This window comes from Mesocricetus auratus, unplaced genomic scaffold (genome assembly GCF_017639785.1).
Source record: "Mesocricetus auratus isolate SY011 unplaced genomic scaffold, BCM_Maur_2.0 Super-Scaffold_6730, whole genome shotgun sequence".
In the NCBI taxonomy this organism is placed as follows: Eukaryota; Metazoa; Chordata; class Mammalia; order Rodentia; family Cricetidae; genus Mesocricetus; species Mesocricetus auratus.
In genome coordinates this window covers 5,930,045-5,953,175 of record NW_024429184.1, presented here as the reverse complement: position 1 = coordinate 5,953,175, position 23,131 = coordinate 5,930,045, and the positions used below count along the sequence as shown (strand labels likewise).

Here is a 23,131-nt window from a genome sequence, read left to right as displayed (position 1 = left end):
TGCAGACTAGTACAGTCTATGACTACTGAACATCTCCAATGGGAGAATCCAAGGAATTATTCCAGAATAACACACTAACTACAAAATTTATGTGTTTCTTTTCTCTTGCATCCAACAGGTATTGGCATTTTATCATTTCTCAGTAACAAAACTTGGAAGACTCTTCTTGGATCCTGGTATCTCATACCCTACACATAAACTGCTTGTTAGAGTTGTCAGTTTGTACCCCACGTCTGGTCACATGTCACTACTAAACAATCAAAAATTTTCAGTCAATTACTTTGATAGTGTTCTTTAATATTGCACAAAACATTCATATTTACTCTAAGATCTTGTTTTAAATATTCGATCTTTGTCTTCTGGTTCCTGACAAAGGACTTCAAGACATAATTTCCTGGGTTATAGGAATGTATGACAGAGTTCTTAAATCCCTTGGAATTTCATTGGCAATAGGGGCATAGTTTGTTCTAGTGAGATGCCTCCTAGTGGACTCCTTGATAGCCTCAAATGGAAACTCATTTCAAGAGGAACCAACTTTGTTTTTTGAGGTTTATACTTTTATCCCCATTCCATGAGTCTTGAGAAGAGAGAGAGGGTGATTGTTGAGTTAACCTCCAGTGATCAATGATTTAGTCAATTTTGCCTATAAAATAAAGTATCTCTGGGAGAACAATATGTTGGAGATATAATCCAGTCTTGGATCTCTTGCCGGCATGTGTGAGGCCCTATGACCAATTCCCAGCAACATGAATAGAAACACAAACAAAAGCAAAACAAAACAACCACATATCAAAAGGTCAATTGAGCTTCGAGACTGAAAGGGTACAGTAGGTGTATGCCCACAGCTATCCCTGTATATCTTATCTATCTGATTGTTCATTTGTGTTGCTCGTAATATCCATTATAATAAATGGATACATACAGATAAAGTGTTTTGCCGAGGTCTAGCAAGTTAACTGAACCGAAGGAGGTTGTCAGGGGAAAAATTATAGCAGAAGCATATGTCATAATCTGGGATTTAATATCGTCACCAATAGTGGGGAACTCTTTTATTATCAACTCAGGGTCTGACATTGTCTCTAAGAAGACAGTATCAGATTGAGTTCAACTGTAGAACTCTCTGTCAATGTTGACTGGGTAACTGAGTTACTTGGAGTCTCAAGTATTGTGTTGAGTGGATGTGTAAGTGTAGAGAGAAAACTTGGTCTTTAGATGTAGGCTTTTTTTTGTCCTTCTTGTTCTATGGGGGTCTAATTTTCACATGAAGTTCAAAGTGAATCCTCTATGTACCTGTTACTTTTAGTTATTTACTGATTTCAATGTTTCTGATAACTCCTATGTGTAACTGGATTTGGAATCACCTTGGAGACACACTTCTGGATGTGTCTGCCTGGATGTTTTCATGAAGGCAGACAATCTTCTCTACTCCCTTACGACTATGCTTTGTATCCATGACGAGCTATATCCTTTCTTAAATTGTGGGCCAGAATACATCCTTCTTTCTGTCAGTTATCTTTTGTTGTTGTTGTCGTCAGATATTTGGTTACAGTAATGAAAAAAGTGAAAAAAAAGAATGCTGTCGTGTTGAATGAGAATGGCCCCCATAGGCTCATAGGTTTGAATGTTAGCTCCTGCTTAATGGAATTATATGGGAAGGATAAGGAGGTGTGGCCTTGTTGGAGAAGATGTCTCACTGGGGTTATGCTTTGAGGTTTAAAACGGCCATACCAGTCCCAGAGTTACGGCTCCAGCACAGTGCTAGCTCCCTGTCATTATGGTCTTTGGCATAATGGCAATGGACTAACTCCATAAAACACTAAGGAAGCCCATAAATGAATGCTTTCTTGTATGTTTCATCACAGCTATAGAACAGTAATGAAGACAAGCATCTTACATTTAGACAACTACTAAAATTCCTTCCTTCCCGTAGCCTGGGAAATACCGCGTGCTGTGCTCACCCCCGTCTTAGCATCCCTTGCTCCCTCCCCTCTGCCATACTTCACTTCGCCCATGCTAGACTTCTCATTCTTCCTAAGCACTCCAACCTCCAACCACTCCAGGGTCATTCCATTCCCTGCGTCCTCTGCCCTAGATTCAGTTTCATTGGAGTTTTAGGGCAATCTGCATATTATGCATTCTGAGCTAATATAACTTGATTTCTAAGCTGCAGTAACTTTGAGTTTGTTACAGATTGCTATTAGCAAATGTGTCTGTAAACGATAGCCGACTGGCCACAAACGGGCATCCTGAGATGTTGTCACAGCCTGCCGTCTCTTAATTAGTTTAGGTCCTGTGCCAAGGGCCGTTTTCTTAGAAAGGCCTTTATTTGTCAAACTATTAAAATTTACATATGTTGGCCTCCATCTCTTAATTTCCCCATCTTTTATTTTTATCTATGGGCACATGATATGTCTCAAAATTGTATCCCGTGACCATTTGGCGATTTATGCCATGCCCACTTCTCTTTCTAAATATAAGGTCTACAAAAGCATTGATTTGTCTGTCCTCTGTGCCACCATATCTTTGATGTCAAGACAATATAGCAGAGAGCAGTACAGTTCTTTTATGGGAGATATCACCAAGGTCTTTGCAGGAGACCACCACAGTGTCATTCTTTTGCCTCATTAGATGAGCTTAGCTGGCTCAAGTTTGGGTTCAGACCGGTCAAAGAGGTAAAAGAATATTTAGAGGAGCTTAGTGCCTCAGGGATCTGTGCTGGGATGGAGGAAACAGCAAGGGTCTTTGGGTGCGATGTGGCTAGACCATGCTTAGTTTCATTCTTTTCAGTCTGTGTAGCACAGTCATTGATAGCCCAAGAACACATGTCATCAACTGCTTCTAGGACAGCAGTCTGAAAGGTAAGAATCATAAAGTATCAGGCCCCAGTCTCTGGTTGAAGGTCAGAGGCAGCAGCTGGGCCATTGTGAGAGGATGAGGATTGCCAATCAGAAGATCTTCAGTAAGACAAAGTTTGATGGATTAGTGGAATCCTACCGCTGATTGATTTCTGAGCAAGGACAGATTCTTTTTGCTTTCTGACATTTTTTTCTGTTCCTTCTGGTACTCACACTAGGATTTATGGAAAATTATTTCTATGACTGTTAAAGCTATATCTGGGGGAAGGTCATGTCACCAGAGTTGAATAAAGTGGTCAAACTGAAAAATAGCTTTAGCCTAGAAACTGAGAAATTGGAAAAATATATATATATCGTAGTGGTCTGCAATCAGAAGGTTTATGTTCTCCATTAGTTTGGGCACTAAATTCTTGGTGATCTCAGAGTATCATTCTTCTTCATCTGTAAAATGAAGGGGATGGACAGGTTAATCTTAGGAGATTCTGTCAATTCTGTAAAGAAAACCACAATTCATCATTTGATGATTCTTTCCAGTTCAGTAAGTATGTATCAGATGTCTTCCATGTACTAGGGATAGCAGGAGGTTCTGGGCAAGCAAAAGAATTATAGTCTCTGTTGGTAAGATGTTTGGAGTCCAGTGAGGTAGACTTGTGTAATAACATGTAATCAAATGTGTGAACAGCGTCAAAGGTTCTTCTAAGGCTCCACAGAACATATTTAGGAAACTATTTGAACTGTTATCTTTACAAAAACTTCAGTGGAGAGTGGATGAAAAACAGTACCAATAGAAGGGTGGAAAAACTACAATATCAAAGAAGTCTGATGGTCCATGGCAGACCAGAGAATGGATTTTAGTTCTGTGTGGGATAAGAGTTGGTGGGATGCAGAGAGTGGCTGATATGAGTATGAAATTGATCAGGATTAGATAAAGAACATGGTTAATATTTTCTTCTCTCCAGGCACTTCTTTATCAGTTATGAATATTTTAGGCTCCAAGCAACAAGATTCCTAGCTGAGAATAGCTTAAGCCAAAAAAGGCATAAAGTTGTATAGAACAGGAAACATGGTAGCGATGTCCTCAAAGACTCAAGTCTGTTTATCCTTTCCCTTGAATAATTGCTACACTTTGGCCTTATCTTCTTGAGTAGCTAAATCAACATGAAGCTCTGTTACAGGCAGCTTCAATTCTGAGTAGTACAACACAACTGAAGTGTAGATCTCCCTTCTCTGAAATTCACACGGGTCTCCGATGAGCAAGTGTTTCCCTTCGAGAGGGTTTGATCTTCATCCCCACCAGCTTCAACAGATGCTTCACAAACAATGCACCGATTTTCGTCAAGATGGCAGAGGGAGGGCGTGGGGGCCTACTCGTGAAAGGTTTTCTCATACTATCCCTGCAAACTCTTTACAACATTTCTACCATGAGCCGTAGAGTAGAACTCAGCTTCAGGTACTTGCAAGGAAAACGGAAAACAAAGGGTTCCAGTAAGCCGCGGTGAGACGGTGGTGGAGAGACAGGTTTCCTGGTCAGCTACCAACCCCTACTCCAGCTTACTGTACAGTGATGCAGCTTGAAACGCATCTTCCTACCAAGGCGCGTGCAAGGGAGAAAGCAAACAGGCAGTGTCAGAAATTTTTCTTCTTTTATTTGTACCAGGATATTTTTCTGAACTATTGTGACAGCTACTCTTGGTTGTCAACTTGACTGCTGGAACTAGCTAAAACCCAAAAATTGCTGGGCACACCAGTGAGGGATGTTTTAGAGACAATCTTTTCTCATTTTACATACCAATCCCAGTCCCCACTCTGCTCCTCCTGCTCTCCCCAACTTCCCCCAACCCCACTCCCCATCCACTGTTCAGAGAGGGTAAGGTGTCCCATGGGGTGTCAACAAAGTCTGGTGTATTACTTTGAGGCAGGACAAATGCCTCAGCTCTATATCTAGGCTAAGCAAGGTATCCCTCCAAAGAGAATGGGTCCCCCCAAAAGCCAGTTCAACCACCAGGGATAAATCCTGGTCCTACTGCCAGTGGCCCCACAGACTGCCCAGGGCAAACAACTGTCACCCACATTCAGGGGGCCTAGTTTGGTCCTATGCAGGCTCCTCCACTGTCAGTCCTGAGTCAGTGAGCTCCCACTAGCTCAGGTCAGCTGTTTCCGTGGGCATCCCCCAAATGATCTTAACCATTTTGCCCATATTGTTGCTCCTCCCTCTCTTCAACTGGACTCTGTGCTTAGCTGTGAATCTCTGCATCTGCTTCCATTTGTAGCTGGATGAAGGTTCTATGATGAATAATTCAGGTAGCCGTCAATCTGATTACAAGGGAAGGCTAGTCCAGGCACCCCCTCCACTGATGCTTAGGGTCTTAGCTTGGGTCATCCTTGTGGATTCCTGGGAATTTCCTTAGTATCAAGCTTCTCGATAGCCTCACAATGGCTCCCTCTATCAAGGTATTTCTTTCCTTGCTCTCCCTCTCTGTCCTTCCCCCACCTTGACTATTCCATTCCCTCATGGTCTCCTACTCCTTTCACTTCACCCCTCCCTCTCCTCTTCAGACTTCCCTCACCCTCCCCCCCCGCCATGCTTGTTCCCAATTTTCTCAGGAGATCTTGTCTATTTCCCCCCTTCCAAGGGGTATCCATGTGTGTCTATCTCAAGGTTCCCCTTGTTACCTAGCTTCTCTGTGGTTGTAAACTATAGACTGGTTGTCCTTTGCTTTACGCCTAATATCCACTTATGAGTGAGTCCATATTGTGTTTGTCTTCTTGGGTCTGGATTACCTCACTCAGGATAATTTTTTCTAGTTCCATCCATTTGCTTGCAAATTTCAAGATGTCAAGTAGTACTCCATTGTGTGCTACATTTTCTTTATCCATTCTTTAGTTGAGGGGCATCTAGGTTGTTTCCAGGTTCTGGTTATTATGAATAATGCTGCTATGAACACAGTTGAGTTAATGTTCTTGTGGCATGAAAGTGCAACCTTTGGGTATATGTCCAAGAGTGGTATTTCTGGATCTTGAGGTAGATTGATTGCCAATTTTCTGAGAAACCAGACCTACCTTTAATCGGGACCACAGCTTCTGCTGGAAGCCTATATAAAGGACATGGAGGAAGGAAGCTGCTTTCCTATCCTACTTGTTCTCACCTTGCTAACAAGTCCATTCCTTCCCTGGCATTAGGGCTGACTTCTTCAGAATTCTGGCATTTACTGAAGACCAGCTGAGAGTTCTAGCATCACGGACTGTAAATCTACTGGATTCATGGACTTTCCCTCAAAGCCAGTCATTGTTGGATCAGATGAACCACAGCCTCGACCTTCCTAATGTTATGACCCTTTGCTGCAATTGCTCATTCTGTAGTGACTCCACAACCATAAAATTATTTTTGGTGCTACTTCAGAACTGTAATTTTGGTACTATTATGAATCATCATGTAAATATCTATTGTGCAGGGGATCTGATATGAGACCCCAAAGCGGTATTGACTCATTACCCACAGGTTGAGAATGATTGATTAAGTTATTCTAATCATATATATATATATATATATATATGTTTCATGCTTAATTCTTAGCTCCATATTTGAAGCTGGAAGAGTAGATATCTGAACAGATGAACAGACATGGGGCATCTTGAATCATATCCTTAAATTTTAGAAAAATATACTTTCCTCGACAATTCTCTCACTATTTGAAAAAGAAAACTAAATGGTTGATGAAGAAGAAAGGCAAAGAAAGATAGTTGAACCCCTGACTAAATGTATCTACAAAAAATTCCAAAGAAGTTTTCCTTGAGCAGGGGCTGACATGAGCTGATCTGTGGTTTTTGATGGCCTTGGTAGAGATAGATTTCCAGAACCTTCATATTCTGAGTCATAGGCACCAGTTTTTCTCACGACCTGTTAAATTCTAATAAGATCAGAGGAAGTCAGGGCGAGCACTGAACAGTAGATGGTTACAGACTTTTACCTTGTGAAGAAGATTCAAATATTTGATTCCAGAAATAAAATTTCTTTTTGAATAATTGAAGCCTGTGTCACTGTAATTGATGGTCAGGAAGGCGTCTTATTTTCATGAAAGAAACTTTCCATCTCTTTGGACCCTTGGATATTTTTGTTTCTCACACAGACTGGGGGCTTCAGGCTGTGGATAAGCTTTCATATTTACAAATAATTGGATGCAGGTTTAAATCCATAATAAGTCTTCCTTGGGCTCTAATACACTAGCCATGTGAAATTAGGTACAAATGACAGAAACAATGGAGCTGATCTGAATCTGATTGTTTAAAAGGTAGAGATAACTGAAACAGACAAGAAGTAATCCATGTTAGAGAACAATTAGGTAAATAATATAGAATACAGCAAAGTAATCAACATAAAATAACTCACTAATATCTAATCTTTGACATGTTTAAACTGCCTGAACCCCAGTGATGCTCTGTGGGTCACGTATGAACATGTGTTAGTATTCATCAAGTATCCGTGATGCTCTGTGGGTCATGTGTGAGCATGTGTTAGTATTCATCGAGTGTCCGTGATGCTCTGTGGGACACGTGTGAGCAATGTGTTCATATTCATCGAGTATCTGTGTGTTCCCTTCTGCACAATCAGCATGTACTTCAAGGTCAGCTTCTCATCATGTAACTAATTCTGCAATGTGAGCAGAACTCATGCCATCTTCCTTGGATTAAGGTTTAGGAAGCAATGTACCCTTTTTCTTGCTGCTGATCTCAGATGCCGTGTGTTTCAGGTGGGAGATTTAAATGATGGATGACAGTACTAGTCCAACTTTGCATGAACAAAAAATTATCCCACCCAGATAATAAAGGTAAGAATCTGAATATGCTTTCTGTCAATTAGTAGTCATTGATGTTGTTGCTAATGTGAAAACAAATTTCACTGCCACCTCAGTTTATAGACTAGGGAGCTCACAGCTATCCTAGATAATGAATATTCCATCCTGTGTCCCAGCTGGCCCTCAAGCCTCCAGGTCCTCCTGGTTCCTCTCACTTCATTCTGACCACTCTTATGTAGTTTCCATTTCTCCTGTTTTCTCATATTCCTTTCTACCCTTAGTCAAGTATAAATCCATCAATATGAAATTTATTTCTTGTATTTAGATAAGACACATATTTTTTAAATGACAAAGAAAAAAGTAAAAAAAAATACTTCGTGGGGACTTGAGAGATCGGTAAGAGCACAATTTGCTCTTTCAGAGGATCCAAGCTCAGGTTCTTTTACCCTCGCAGGGTGGTTTACAGCCAACTATAACTCCAGCTCCAGGAGATCTAATGCCCTTCTCTGGTCTCTGAGGTCACTAGCATCACAGGCACACCCCTCATGCTGCACACATACATAATTTAAAATTAAAAAATCTTTAAAAAGGTCCTTGTGCTGTGGAAAAGACAAGAGGGAGGAAATATGACCTTTAGCTATGAATGTGTGTCAGGACTGTGGGAGAGAACAGATAGATGAACTTTAAAATATACATTATTAGGCTTAGCTATAATCTATTATGCTATATTTTTGTTGATGTTATGCTTAATCAATACATGAGGCGTTTGCCTCTGAGTGATGATATCATGTAACAAGAAAGGGATCCACACAACATTTTTTGAGAAATACAGAGCATAGCATTTGAACCACCAAAGCACATCTACTTCTGTAGGAGGTAAACAAAATTCACAGTTAAGTGCTCAGAAGAGGCAATACAAACGAGCAATGACGGTGTCTACAAAGGAATTTTTTAATGTGTGTACATGCATACGCACATGCAGGTTGCTTGCCTGTGTCTGTGTGGAGGCCTATGTTATGTTAAATGTCTTCCTCAATAGCTTTCCAACGTATCCTTTGAGGCAGGATCTCTCACTGAATCTGGAGCTCACAAGGCTGCCAGACTAGTTGGCCAAATATTTTCCCAGGATGCTCTTGGCTCTCCTCAGTTGTAGGATAACAGGAGTTCCCTGTCATGCCTGTGTTTTTATGTGGGTATCAGTGATAAAACTCGGGTCTTCATTCTTGTGAAGGTTTCTTTTTTAATCCTCTGGGACATCTCTTCATCCTCTAAAAAGATTTTTAAAGGTACCTATACTTTATCAGTTCAGGTTTCCTTATTATAGGCATCTTCAGACGTTGTCCTAATGACAATTTCTTCATCATATCATGCCTCGGTGCCCTTGCCTCTTGTTTAAAACACAGGACACTCTCGGCAACTTGTTGAAAATCAGTTGAGTATGACAGAAAGAGAGGTATGGCACTTTCAGCATTAGATGATGAAAGATCATCTACCAAGTCCTCCTCACCATGATGAAGTTGGTTTCCACAGGGAAAGGTGCGTTGGTATGGTACTGGAGACTCGGATCTGAAGGGCCAATTGTTTGACTTGTGGGGGCTGTTAAAACCCTTAGGAACAATGTAATGTGTATTCATAGAGGCTTGTGCAAAGAGCTGTGGCAGAATGTATGAAATAGGGATTAACAGGTTGTTGAAAGGTACCATCAATACCTAAAGAAATTGTTGCACGCATTCTGAAGGTGACAGAGCATGAAGGAGACGAGATGCAAAGTTAGATGGAGATGGAGTATCAGAGAAGGCAACTGGGATTCTGAGACTTGGTTGATAGCATTTCAGTTTGGGTCCAACTGGATGGAATTGCCATGTCTGGGTTTTAGGAAATGCAAGGATCTGAGAAGACGACATAGGATCCCGTGAGGAAGGGCTCTGAGGATGCTCAGATAGGATTTCTGATCTAAGCTCCCCCTGAATGAGCATCCCCCCCCATGAGGATGATTTAGATCTGGCACCTCTTTCTACAGAAACTCCTAAATGTAGTCTCCATATTTCAAAGCTAAGTTCTCTCCAAACAGTATCTGCAGTGACTTTTTTTTTGCTTCCTGTGAAAGACATTTTACTGTAGCAGTATGTGAATTCCAGGCTCATGGCTGGATGGGTTCCCACCGTGGAGTGGAGCAACCTTCAAGGCCTGTGCCGAGATACAGGAGACGTCACTTTCTGTACCCTGAGAGCTCTCTTCATGTTCTTCTATGTTACTTTTTAACCTTTAAAAACATTCCATTTATTTTATAGAAAAACAGCAAAAGGGTATGGGGGAGCATATGCCCCCCATGTTCCATTGATGCTAAGAGATAACTGACACATGCAGTCCCCACCGAGGACTCAGAAGGCAACTTGAACTAGATCCAGTGGCCCAGCGGTGGGCGCTCTGACCGGCAACCGTGAGGGTAGCAAAAACCAAAGCATAATCTACAGAATAAAACCACACTCCCACAAGTCATATGCACGCCGTTAATTGAGTAAATAAACAGCCAGGGTCAACTCTTCCTTAGAGTAAAAGTTCTACTAAAAAATTAGTATGGTGGGAATAGATTGGGCAAACGCCACTTAATAACCGTGGAAGCATTCTTGATAGATTGTTAAAAGCAGCTATCAAAAGTGCGATTTAAAGCAGAATATTTGCATAATCTCAAAGAATTTTGCTATAAGATGCTTCTTAATTACCAAGGGCGGGGGGGAATCAGAGTACCTTTCAAAATAGAGAAAACTGGCTAACACCACTGTACCCCAGTAATAAAAATTAGCATCAGCAGTAATGAGACACATTGAATCTGCGTATCTCCTGATTGACGCGGAGAAAAGGGCACAGCAGCATTTCTGTAAAATTCTTGCCAAAATGTATAACCCTGATGTATTCATTGGACATGGTGAGCAAAATGAAATTGAGGGATATTCTGCCAGTCCTCTTTAAAAATGTCAAGGTTATGGAAGACAAAGAGTACAGAAATGGCCCAGATTGGAGGAGCCTGAGGACCCATGAAAACTTAATGCAGTGTAGGATCTTGAATCAGATCCTGGGTTATGAAAATGAGCAAAAGTGAAATCTGAATAAGGTCTGCTGGTCAGGTAGTAGTACAGCCTTTCCTCCATAGCCACTGAGGATTGGTTTCAGGACCCTCTCCTTACCGGGGTCTCACATCTACAAGACGTTCTCAAGTATTTTTTTTGTGAAAGGGCATAATATAATCTACACATAGCTTCCCATACACTCTAAGTCATCTTTAGATTATATGTAACATGAAATGGAATGCACATGCTTATATAAATGGTTGTTGTACTATATAGTTTAAAGATTAATAACAAGAAAAAAAGATGTGTACAAGTTTATATCTAATACAGGTAACCTTTCTCCCTGCCCCCAAATATATTCCATCTGAGCTTAGTTGAACTCACATTAGGTGAAGCCTGTGGATATGGAAAACCACCTGTAGACTGAATGAATCCTCTTAATTTTTATAAGGTGAAATAACAACAAAAGCATAGGTAGTGTTTCCTTCATGCAAAGTTATCTTCAAGTGCTTCTAAACCTTGGCTTTATTATTCCCATTTCACAGGCAGGTGAACGGAGACAGACAAGCTAGGTTATGTTCAGACAGTCACCCGGATACAGAAGAGCAGAGTGGGGGGGTCAAAGATGAACTCTGCAGCTCCAAAGATGCATTATTAACCTCTATGCCTCCCGCCTCTCTCAGAGTTCCATTATGGACCACGAAGGGCACATGGTTGGGTTCTATACTTCCGTGCCAGCGGACTGAAACAACAGAGGTCACAATGGATTTAGAGCCAAGGCCATCCTTCCTGGACGGGATGCCCCTTACAAAGGCATCTTTTTCTCTTCTTGAGATTCTAAAATAAAAGCTTTGGACTCTGTCTTCCCACAGAAAATATCAACATCTATATTTATCCCCCCCCCACCCCAGAAACTAAGGAGAGCCAGTGTATGCTAATTTCAGTTTTCCAAACAAGCTCATTCTTAACCCCATGGATATTTTTTGCCTTTGAAAGCACCTAAAACTTGTGAGATGAACAAATAGCAAATTGCTCTGATTTCTTTTCTCATCTCCCACACAATTACAGTGTTGCCTGTTAGCTTTAGGTTGCATCATGGGCATCACGAGGTTGTGACTAAGGATGCAGCAAGCCCCCCCCCCCCCCCAGTCTGCATGCAGCAAGGAGGAAGGCTGGCTTGCACACATCAGGGTTATGAGAACGCTGCTTGCAATGAGGTCACCAGGTGGTTCTTGGGCCTTTAGCTCAGGATTTACCTATATTCTTATTTTTTACCCTTTAAAAACTAAAGACCAAATATTAGTGTGTGTGTGTGTGTGTGTGTGTGTGCACGCGTGTACACGTATGTGCATACAACACCGTATGAATGGAGGTCAGAGGACGATTTTACAGAGTCTGTTCTCTCCTTCCATCTCTATTGGGCTCTGAGGAACAAACTCAGGTTTCCAGGTTTGCACAGTGAGCACATTTACCTGCTCAACCATCTCACAGCCCTTGAAATGTTGGGCATAATTACAACAAGCGAGAAAACTAGCATAATGAGCTCACATATGCCTATCAAACAGATTCGGTAATTGCCAACATTTGCCCAGACATACTTGATGCACACATATATCCTTCATGTACACATACTTGTGTGCTGAACTATATGGATACATTCAGCATCATTCAGGTATCTGCTGTGCACGTAACGTACACATTTGAATTATACCAAATGCACCCGCCTCTACACGTTCATAGCTGTGTAGAGCTATGGGATGTTATATACTCTGGAAAGGATTGAGGAGACATTCAGCAATGGACGACTTTAGTTTGGCTAGAGTGGCGGGGTAGAATAATGACTAGGGTTTGACGCTCAGTTACAGAATCATGTGAAGTGAGCGCTTAGTCTATGCCATTATTTGGCTCCAGCCTCTTCCTTTCCTTTCTGCTCTGCCCTAGACTTCAGTCACATTGGTGTGTCTGATTCACCATGACAGCCCGTGCTGTGTGTTTCCACACCATTACTTTTGCTCTTGAATTTGCCTTCCTTAGTCCTACCCTTTGTCCTGTCATTCCCTACATGGCTCCTCCTATCCTCACCTACCCAGATCATACTCATTCCCCACGACCTGACCCGGCAGCATTGTCTTCCAATGTACATACACCCTCTCCCTACTAAATGTGAGCCTCCCCTTAGCTAGCAATTTAAGGATGCTATTTCCAAGCTCCAGCAGCCTACTCATTTTGTCTGGAGTGTTCCATGGTCTTTATCGCTTTCCATTTTGTCCTTCCCTTGGCTGCCTGCGCACTGTACTTTTCTTCCTGATTCGAAGCTTCTGGAAAGCAGCTGCCTCGTTGATCTCTTTATTATTTATTTTTTCAGGCGTGGTCTTGTACTCAAGCAGTACTTTGTTCTTATTTGTTAAGCGGATATCCACAAACCCCACAAGGATTGCCTGAGTCATTCATGGTCAGTAATTATGTGGCCAACTTTCCTCATGTCTTGTTCTGTTTTGAATGTTTGATAAAACAAGGCAGTATGAGGGTCCATGTACACTTTCAGTGGGTATCCCTGTTCCGGGAACATTGCAGGTCCTCATGACACCGCTGTCTGGCTTCAAGAGTGGTTGTGATGCTTCAGTGTTTGAAGGACTGGCAGATGGGAAGGATTTTTGTCTCCTTGAATTGGCTGCATTCTTGATGCAATCGGGAAAAAAAGAGCAAATGCTTCCTTCTGTATTTGGAGAAGAGACATTTTACATACTTTACGAGGTTAATGTCCCCTACCTCTGATTACAAAGTTCTGATTGGCATATTAATCAGATTATAAAAGTGGGGAAGGAAGAACAGCCAAAGAGAGAGCAGCTGCTCTTCTGCTGCCAGATTCGTTCAGGATATAATATATATATATATATATATATATATATATATATATATATTTCTTTTTCTGAGATATTTATTGTGAAATGTTTTTTTCCCTTTCCCCTCTTGCTTTTATTTTTAGCCGGCATTACCCCAGCATCTGTTCCATCTCGCGTGAGAAATGTGTTGGGAGGGTGGCGAGAGGGATGCACGTACAAAAATTAGGAAGGCCTCCGCAGAGTGAGAAGAGAGGCGAGGTGTCCCACTCTCCCCAGAGACAGAGGATGCTGCGGTGCGGGGTATGGAGGTACTGAGTCTCCCTTTGATGCTCAGATTTTCACGTTAGAGTTTGAGAGACACCCAGGAAAGCCTCAGAGTCTATCAGCTGCATAGCCACCCAGGGCTTGCCCAGTGTTTGTGTGCTTTCAGCGATGGGAGACCCGTTACCTTTGGAAGCCGCTGGCGAGAGGAAATGAACAGACTGTTGAGCTGGGCTGTGCTGCAGGGAATAAAAACGCCAGGACAGGAACCGGTGTGAATTCTGAGGAGCAGCAGTTCATGGGCTCGTGGGGTCCTGTGACACTCGCATGCTAGAAAGTCCCTCCTTATCCGTACCCCAAGCTCCTGTTTCTTGACCCACTTTTGGTCCACAGAGGCCACCTGCGACACGTCTATTGCCTCCTCTTGGATTTCTCCCCTGGTCGCTTCATCATTTTCTCCTAAGAAAGATTTTGAGTGCCCTCAGCTTGACAGCAACTCCTCCTCTATCATCTATGTCTACTCCAGGTGTGGGTTCCTGACCGAAATTAAGCACTTCATCCTAAGGGGACAGCAAATGAAAGAGGGGCTGCTACCCAATACTGGTTTCTATCGCACCCAAGTCAGTGGTAGGCCCTTGGTGACCCATTTGCTGTTTACCAGACCTCATTACCAAAATGAATTGGAATGTAACTTTAGGACTCTAGGAAAAACACCCACTTATTAAGATGAGAAAGTAATTTATGACAGGCTTCAATGCTAAATCATGTGAAATTATGACCCGAATTGAGAAAAGGGAAAAAAAAAAAAAGAAATCATTTGGGGAAAAAAGGTGAAGATACAATTGTACTAGGACCCTAAGTTGAATTACTGGAATTGAACATTGAACATGGTCCAAGGATCTAAATAATAAGACAAAAAATGAATAGTAAGTCTTTTCCTTGCTCTACATTAGAAGAAAATGTATGCCTTTTGTAGGCACATTTTGTTCTACATAAAATTTACCACCGAATAGACATATTTATTTCTGCTCATCCGCATGCTTTCTGAAGTTGAATTCTGTGCTGCTGGAGACCTCGCCCATCTGACTGACTGTCCTTTCTTGCTGAGCATAGGCTTGGCATTTAAGCACGTTACACGGATGCTTGACTAGATATCCACAGAAGGTTTGAAATACTCAATTATAAGGTCACTTGTCATAAAACATTATAAAACAGAAATAAAGAATGAGTACAGAAAAAATTTTAAAAAAGGGATAGAACGTGGAGTCTGGAGACAGAAAGAATACAAACTGAGTTACTGTGAAAGTCAGAGGACTTTTGACTATTAGTGACCTCACTTCTGTCGTTGAACTTGCTGTGGCAGGAGTGAAAAGAGAAGAATTCATCTACAGGATGAGGCTTGTATCCTAAATGGTAGAATATTTCACTTACTCCCAGGAAGCAAAACCTTTCTAATGGTATTTTTGAGGAAATTTCCTACTCAGAGCCCTGTTGAAAAGACACGGGAGGGTGAGCCGTGTTACTAATGGTCGTTGCAGATGCATTTCTGGCTGTCCTCCATCATATCCTGAGATGGCAGCAGAGGTGCCGCAGTCCCATGAAACCCAGCGTATAATACAAATGGAGCCTTAAGAAGGGTGTGAAAAACGGAGGAGCACCACCGTTGATGCTTGCTTTTGAGAGCACTTCCATTTGGTCACAAAGGACTCAAAACTGAGTCAAATTTGGCCCACAGACAAAGGGAAGGAGATCATTAGAATGATCAGGGACCATTATAGTTCACAGTTATGTCTTCCCTAAATTCTTGAATTTAAGAATACTTGTTTTAATAGACCCTAAAGGGCCATCAACCTGAGTTAAGAATTAATGATATGGTCGTGAAACTAATAGTTCACCCGGATGGATGTTGCGTCTGTTTGGATTTCTTTGGGAGCAGATCGGTTTATTAAGGATGAAATTTCAGCTCTAACGAGGGCTTGCAGAATGTGAGATAGAGAAGGAGGAAACCCACTGTGGTACTTGGTAATGACTGGCTTGCCTTCTGTCTAGAGAATACCTGAGGGCCCGTTACCCCTTCAGGAAGTTTCCTTTGATGCTCTAGCCCACTCTGTTTTCTCCTTCCTTCCCTCCGGTTGTGGTTTGTGTTGGGCTCTCATTTAGTACCAGTCATCACATCATGTAGTGTCTTGGCATTTGTAACAAATACATTGACAATTCTGCTGGACGTTGGCTTCCTTGTGGAAACAACTGACAATAATATTTGAATGTCTTTGGTCCGGCATATAATAAGCATCCCAGATGTTGCTGATTATATTAACGTAGACCTCCCATGGTCCAATGGCACAACCACATCTTCAGGAATGAGTGGCATCAGTTCTGTCTATGTGACTAGACCTGTCCCCGTGAAAAGAATTCTTTGATAAAGGGTCAGCGGGAACATGTCTCTTCTTTTGTAAGTAATACCACCAGAAGTGATTTTAGATTTTTGTTGCTATAGAAACCTCAGAAAGTACATTAACTTCAATGCACAGGCATCTTATTCCTTAAAAATTTCATGTTTGAATGATTTAAATGCAGGTCCCAGCTGGGTGATTAAATGTGTTTCAGACAGGCAAGCAGTATATTGTAGTGGTTAAATATGTAGGCTTTAGATGCCTGCGTTCAACTGCTGGCTCTATCACAAAAAGCATGTGTGACTCTGAATGAGACAGAGAAAGAAATCAGGATGTAGGGAGGTATGCCTTTCCCAAGAATTCATAGGCCCGCCACTTACAGCCCCTTGTGTAGCTAATATTAGCTTCAGAAGCTTGATCTATGTTGCACTGTCAGTGTAGTGATAGAGTGGATGTGAAGGATGAAAATTAAACAAAGAAGATTCTCATCCCTTTCCATGTTCTCTGCCTCCCATCATCTCTTGTTTTCTTCTTTCCTTCTCCCTACTTTTCTTGCTTTTTATTCTCTGGGAGGAAAGTCCATTTTTTAATCCTCATTGGAAAAAGGATTTAATCCACTGTCTGTGTGAAACAAGAAGCAGTAGGTTTCTACTACAAGCCATAATTTCTCATATCACTGCCCTTCATGAATATTGTGATTCCTCTTAAGTAGAATGATTTTTTTGTTTATTTTAGCAAAACAAACGTTCTCTGAGTATCTACTGTATTCCTTGTTCCTCGTCTGCATTATTTCTCATCATTCACACAATCCTAGAAGGTGAATTCTATTGTTTGTCCAGTCTTGCCTGTATTAGCCCCATGTTGCAGGGGCCATTTGCCACAGACTGATATCTTCATGGCTGTGGTAGGAACCAGCCAGATGGTCCCCTGTCCATTCCTGAGTGGAGGAGTGTGGATGAGGGAAGGCTAGTTATCCAATAGCATTAGAAAAGAGACAGAGACATCTGATCGTAACAGGAGGGCAATCAATTAATACTGAAGGCTCCCAGATTATTGATTCATCATCTTAAGTAACCATCCAAAGATGGAGGCAATGGCAGAAGACATCTATTATCATGTATAAATGACTGATAGCAATTATTTCCCTTAATCCTAAAGATACTCCTTTGCAGCATGGTACTTTACTTCAGGTACTCCACACCAGCATGCCTCACTAGCCTTCAGGGTGGGTGTAGACTCGCCCAAGTCTATTGTTATTTAGATAGGAGCCATAGTCCTTGGAGGAGGTCAGAACATCCAGCAGCTATTAGTTGACATCTAAAAGACAATAGAAATGCTGGGCTCTCCAGAACTCGTGATAGGGTGGAATAGATTTTCAAAATATATGGGTCCTGACAATTGTTCTAGTTTTTTTTCTTTTCTGAGATAGTCCATGAGACGATCACAGAAGACGTTGGTAGAAGAGTAATGAGCGGCTCAGGGAAGCAAACAAGAAGCTCATGCTATCAAGGAAGTGAACCCTGGGGTAACTGGGGATTAATCTTGTTGGACAGGTCTGGGAGCTTGTATGGCACAAGCACCTCACAGACACCCATGATGTAGTGGGGGGGGGATTTGTGGCATATCAGTTCCAATTGCTCACTGGTTGAAAGAAATATTCTCACACATGCAAATTTTCTTGTACTTTTGAGCTCTGGCAGATAAATTTCTGGGTAAAAAATGTATCAGCTGGAGGACTCCAAAGAACATGAGCTGCTGCTATTAGTTACCTGCATTTGAAGGAAGGCGAGCCAGAGGTCTGTAGAAATTGCTACAGAGGCTACATATAGAAAATGTTGCATGTGTCGTCACAATTTGAATTCTCCTGACTCCCAGATCCAAACTCTTCCTGCTTTCTTGCATCACCCTTGAGTGACATCATCACTGAGCCACAGAGCAACTGCTATGTCTGTGTGAACTGTAACAGCATGACTTTAACCCGTGTGAGGGAGTGCTATTTTGAGGATGCTAGGATGTTTGGAATGGTACGGTTACTAAGTTAGATATTAGCTTTACATTTTTTCTGTGTGGAGTTAAGTCATATCTGTTGCCCCCATAGAATAATAATTTGAAGCAGTGGCTCGTAGTGCCTAAAGATTCAGCATTATTTAGAAATGAGGTCACAGCCAGATGCAGTCGTGTTGGTGTGAGGCCACAATGGAGTAGGAGAGCCTCCAGTCCTACATGACTGTATTCCATACAGACTCAGGGAAGCAGAGAAGAAAGGGAAACCCTGCATGGTGAAGGCAGAGATTGGTGTTGTGTAGCTATAAGCTGAGGGATTCTAGAGGTTGCCAGATATCTGCCCTGAGCTAGGAGGAGGCAAGGAAAGGGTTCAAAGGGTGCTTGGCCCTTCTAGCCTCCAAAGCTGTGAACCCATCCATGTATATAATCTTAAGCTACACAGCTTGTGGCATTTTGTTATACAGCCTTGAAAAAAAAAAAACCAAAGCACACTCATCTTTGCTTTTTTTTTCTTCTTAATAAAACTACACAGAAACTAATGAAGGCACAAGGAGGGGATTTCCTATCAGCCTTCAGAATTCTCTGAGCTATATCTTGCATGACTCTTAGAGAGTGTTGTGGGCCCCTTGAGGGATCAACGCTTCTAACACCAAGGATATAAAACTACAAGGTTTGGATAAAAATTATTTCCATGTTTAGTGCTTACTAGGTTTAGCAATGATTAATGTACCGGATATTGCTTTCAACCAAGGTAAAATACACTCTATTTAAAAATAAAAAAAAAAGGAAAATGGGAATGTGACTGATGGATTGAACCCAGCAAGAAAGACTCCAAGACACTACCCACCTCTGGTATCTGATGCAGCCGCTTGCACGGTTTTCCTCTTCTGGCCCCTCCAGGGTGCTAGGGACAGACTCTTCTGTTCTCTTGTACTTCCTTGATCCAAGCTAAAGGCCTGGGGCAAAGGATGCTAAAAGATTTATTTTTATGAACAACAACCCTCGGCTGTAGGCAGAGGGAGAACTGAACACACGTTCCAGCCGGGAGAGCAGAGATCTGGCAACCTAAGTTAAGTGAAGAGTGCCCAGAGTCAGTGGGTAAGGCTGTCTCTCTGTGAATGACGCAAGCTATGGCCGTGCTCAGGAGGAATAGGCACTTCTGGTTCTGTTGATGCGAGACAAACATTTCGCTGTGGTTTCAGGTTCCCTCTCTTGGTACGTTGTTATGGGAACCAAGTTCAAATTCGAACAGGTCTAATTTCAGGACTTCTGCTTTGGTGTGACCCATTCTTTGGGGATAGGGTCCTACCTCAGTACCACAAACCAGGGAGAAATGTGTTCTTTTCAGACACTCTGAGACTACACAGTAAGTACAGTATTAAGACAGGGGGATGGGAAAGCCTGGCTCTGAATACAGAAACTGTTTATGGCTTATTTCTCATGTTTTTGTAACAGTAATGGAAGCATAAAAAATTAACCGTATCATATTTGATGGTTACTTAACTGTCAGTTTGACATAACCTGGAATCATCTGGGAAGAGAGTTTCAATTGTCTAAATCAATGTGGGAAGACACAGCCTGAGAGCAGCGTTGCCTGTATCGGTTAGAATGGAAACGGCCCCCACAGGTCCATAGGGAGTGGCACTATTAGGAGGTGTGGCCTTGTTGCAGCAGGTGTGGCCTTGGTAGAGGAAGTGAGTCACTGGGTGGTGGGCTTGGTGCTTCAGATGCTCAAACCAGGCCCAGTGTCACTGTATTCCTGCTGCCTGCTGATCCAGATGCAAAACTCTTAGCTCCTTCTCCAGCACCACATATGCCTGTGTGCAGTCATATTCCCTGCCATGATGACAATGGAGTAAATCTCTGACACTGTATGCCAGGCCCAATTAAATACTTTCCTTATTAAGAGTTTCCATGGCCATGGTGTACCTTCACAGCAGTAGAAACCCTAACTAAGACAACATCACTACTGTTTTGGGACCCTGATGAGAGCTTGTTAAGTACAAGGCATCCATTTATTTTCTCTCTGCTCTTGACTGTGTGTGTGTGTGTGTGTGTGTGTGTGTGTGTGTGTGTGTGTGTGTGTGTGACTAGCTATTTCTAGTCCCTGCCGTGGGTGCTGTACAATGATGGACTGTAACCGGGGATTGTAAGGTAAATACAGCGTCCTCTCAGATGCTTTTCATTTGGGTGTTTTGTCACAGAAACAGGAAAGAAAGGAGAGCGTCCTAGCATTGAGAGTCAGTAAGAAGAGAATCCATGCCGGAGAATACAGAATACTGACTCTTCAAGTGTCATACCTGTCCCACAAGAAGTTTCCATCTTCACAGCTACGTCTAGAGCAATGTCTGCATGTCTGTGTATACATTTATCCGAATCATCTGTATGTGTAACAATACCCAAGCACGTTTTCCTTATTTTCAAGTTTATGAAGGCAATGGGAGACTTGCAGTGGACAGAATTTTCATTTCCAGGTAAAGGTAAGTTATACACAGTTGTCATCACATGTGGTCTGGGGGTAATGGTTAGTCTGTCCTCACTCTGATAATGAGAAGCCTCTTGGACAGAGGATGTTTTTTTGTGTGTTGCTTTTCCTAGCTGTTGAGATGAGAGTTTCTCAGATTTTTAGTAGGGGAACTTCCAACCAGTGGGGAACTTCATTAAGATGCAAACTCAGCATAGGAATCTGAGGTAGAGCCCAGGGCTCCCTGTTTCTCATGAGCTTCTTGGTACTGCCAATGCTGGACATCAGGTACTGTTTGAGAAGCAAGGCAACAGATTTCCCTTCTGACTTGCCGTCTTGTTCTGTTGCATCTGCAGACCTTCCTGTGGTGCTGAGAATGAGATCGAGGTCTGAGGATGCTACACCAATACTCTATTGCTACACCCACAGCGGTGACCCCTGTGTAACTGTAGCAGAATGCCGCTCTACTGGGGGGAACTGCCTGAAGGGATGGGGTCAGAGCTTCTCGAAGCGGAGCCCCAGGCAGTCTCCTGGAGAGAAGCCCGATCCATGAGAGCCTCCAGAAGATCCCTGCGCTGGCGAGCAATATGTTCTGTTTTCTTTATGCTTTTCTGCGTAATCTGTTTAATCACTTTGCTATCTGTTTCCCAAGCACAGGCTAACCCAGATTCTAAAAAGGAAGCTGGCAATGCCACCAGCCCTGAGATGAATAACCCACTGCTCGAGGCACCTCCATTTATCCAGGCTGTTTATACAGAAGCTGGATACAATAAGACTAGTAATCAAACTCTGGGAGATTTTCTTAATGTTGTGAAACGAAGGGAACTCCTTATAGAACACTTCCCGGAGGATATACTCAGTATCTGATTAAGGGGAGATGGTGGACGGCGCCACGATGGGTGCCGGAGCAAGGAAACTATTTAGAGCCCCTATTATATACGGGAGGCTATGATGAGCGGGGTTACAGATGGGTCAACCATAAAGGCAAGAGAGTTCTTTGGAATTCATTAAACTTCATGGAATGGTTACGTAGAAGCAGGAGACCATGGTGTATTTATAATGAAAAGGAGAGACGAGCCATTTTAGAAAATATGATGACAGTCTTAAGATACTGGCATGCTTGCTTATGCAAGCAGTTGTGGGAAGCCTTGTATCGCAGATATGATTCCTTTAAAGAACACATTGCTAAGTACATCAGAGGGGAGCTAAAACTATCCATGTAGAAAGAGGAAGTTGACACTTGTCTCTAAAGATATGCTAGACATGATTCATCGAGCAGCCAGTTCATGACCAACCGCAAAGCCACAAATAATTGTATTAATAGATAAACTTATGCTATGTCTGTGTATTAATAGATAAACTTATGCTATGTCTGATTTGGGGCTGGAAACTTTTCGCTGAGATGTTCAAATTCTAAAAAATCATGATTCAGCTGTAACATGAATTGTATTTTTTCTATCCTTGTTCCTTGTTTCTATCACTATATAAGAGAAGTTTAAACTTCAGTAAAATTACAGCAGTTCACTAAGACTCTTGGTGTCTGTCTGTCATTTCCTGCGCCGTATCCTGACCTCTCCTGATACCTTCGACCCTGAGCTCCCGCGGTCTGATACTCTCCGCCAGAGCGGTCCGCGGCACTCTATCACTTAGCTGCACCTCCATCCCTGTATTAACAGACATTAACTCCACAGACATGCTGCCCCTTGTTAGTTCGCACCTCATTACCTTGTGACATGGATGGCCCCAGTTCATAGCATCTCCATGTCTCGACTCTGGGTTCATTCTTCATCCATTTAGTGTCTCAGGGTCACACTGGGTGACACAGAGCAGGTGGGTCAGGTCAGGTTGTGAAGGTCAGTCTATGCAGGCTCTCTGTGTCATCAGAGAGGTTTCTTCCACCCTATCCCTTCCCTGTCTTGCTGACTCTTTCCTTTTTGTTCCAGACCTGTTCTAACCCTCAAATTCTCGTTCTTATCCTAAGCAATTTGGACTTCTCCCAGGTCTCACACAGAGGTAACGGTTCTCCCAAGGGGTGGGTCCTCCATTTGCCAGAGCCCACCCTTCATGGATGGCAGCTGAGCACTGAGAATATTAACAATGGGCCTGGAGGGCTGGCTCAGTGGCTAAGAGCACTGGCTGCTCTTGTAGAGGATGGGGTTCAATTCCCACCACACACATATCAGCTCACAGCCATCCGTAACTGCAACCCAAGGTTTTCTGACACCCTTTTCTGGGTTTCTTGGGAAACCCATACATGTGACACAGACGCACACAGACAAAACACTCAGACACATAAATTAACAAAATAATAAGTAAAATTAATGATGAAGCATCTGCAGCGTTTAAGAACAGTATTAACCGTTTCTTTATTATAAATGTGAAATTTCAGAAATGGCCCAAGGAAGAGAAAAGTCAAAGAGTCAATTAAAAGAAATGACAAGATTTTGATG

At 42.4% G+C, this 23,131-nt stretch overlaps 1 long non-coding RNA gene across 1 annotated transcript; it reads left to right on the top strand.

Annotated features, from left to right (window-relative positions):
• Positions 1 to 19,483: 19,483 nt before the first annotated feature.
• LOC121136843 lies at positions 19,484 to 22,211 on the top strand. The gene is made up of 3 exons (XR_005874002.1): positions 19,484 to 19,583; positions 20,422 to 20,697; positions 21,038 to 22,211. It is a non-coding gene; the product is annotated as an uncharacterized LOC121136843 (long non-coding RNA).
• Positions 22,212 to 23,131: the final 920 nt, after the last annotated feature.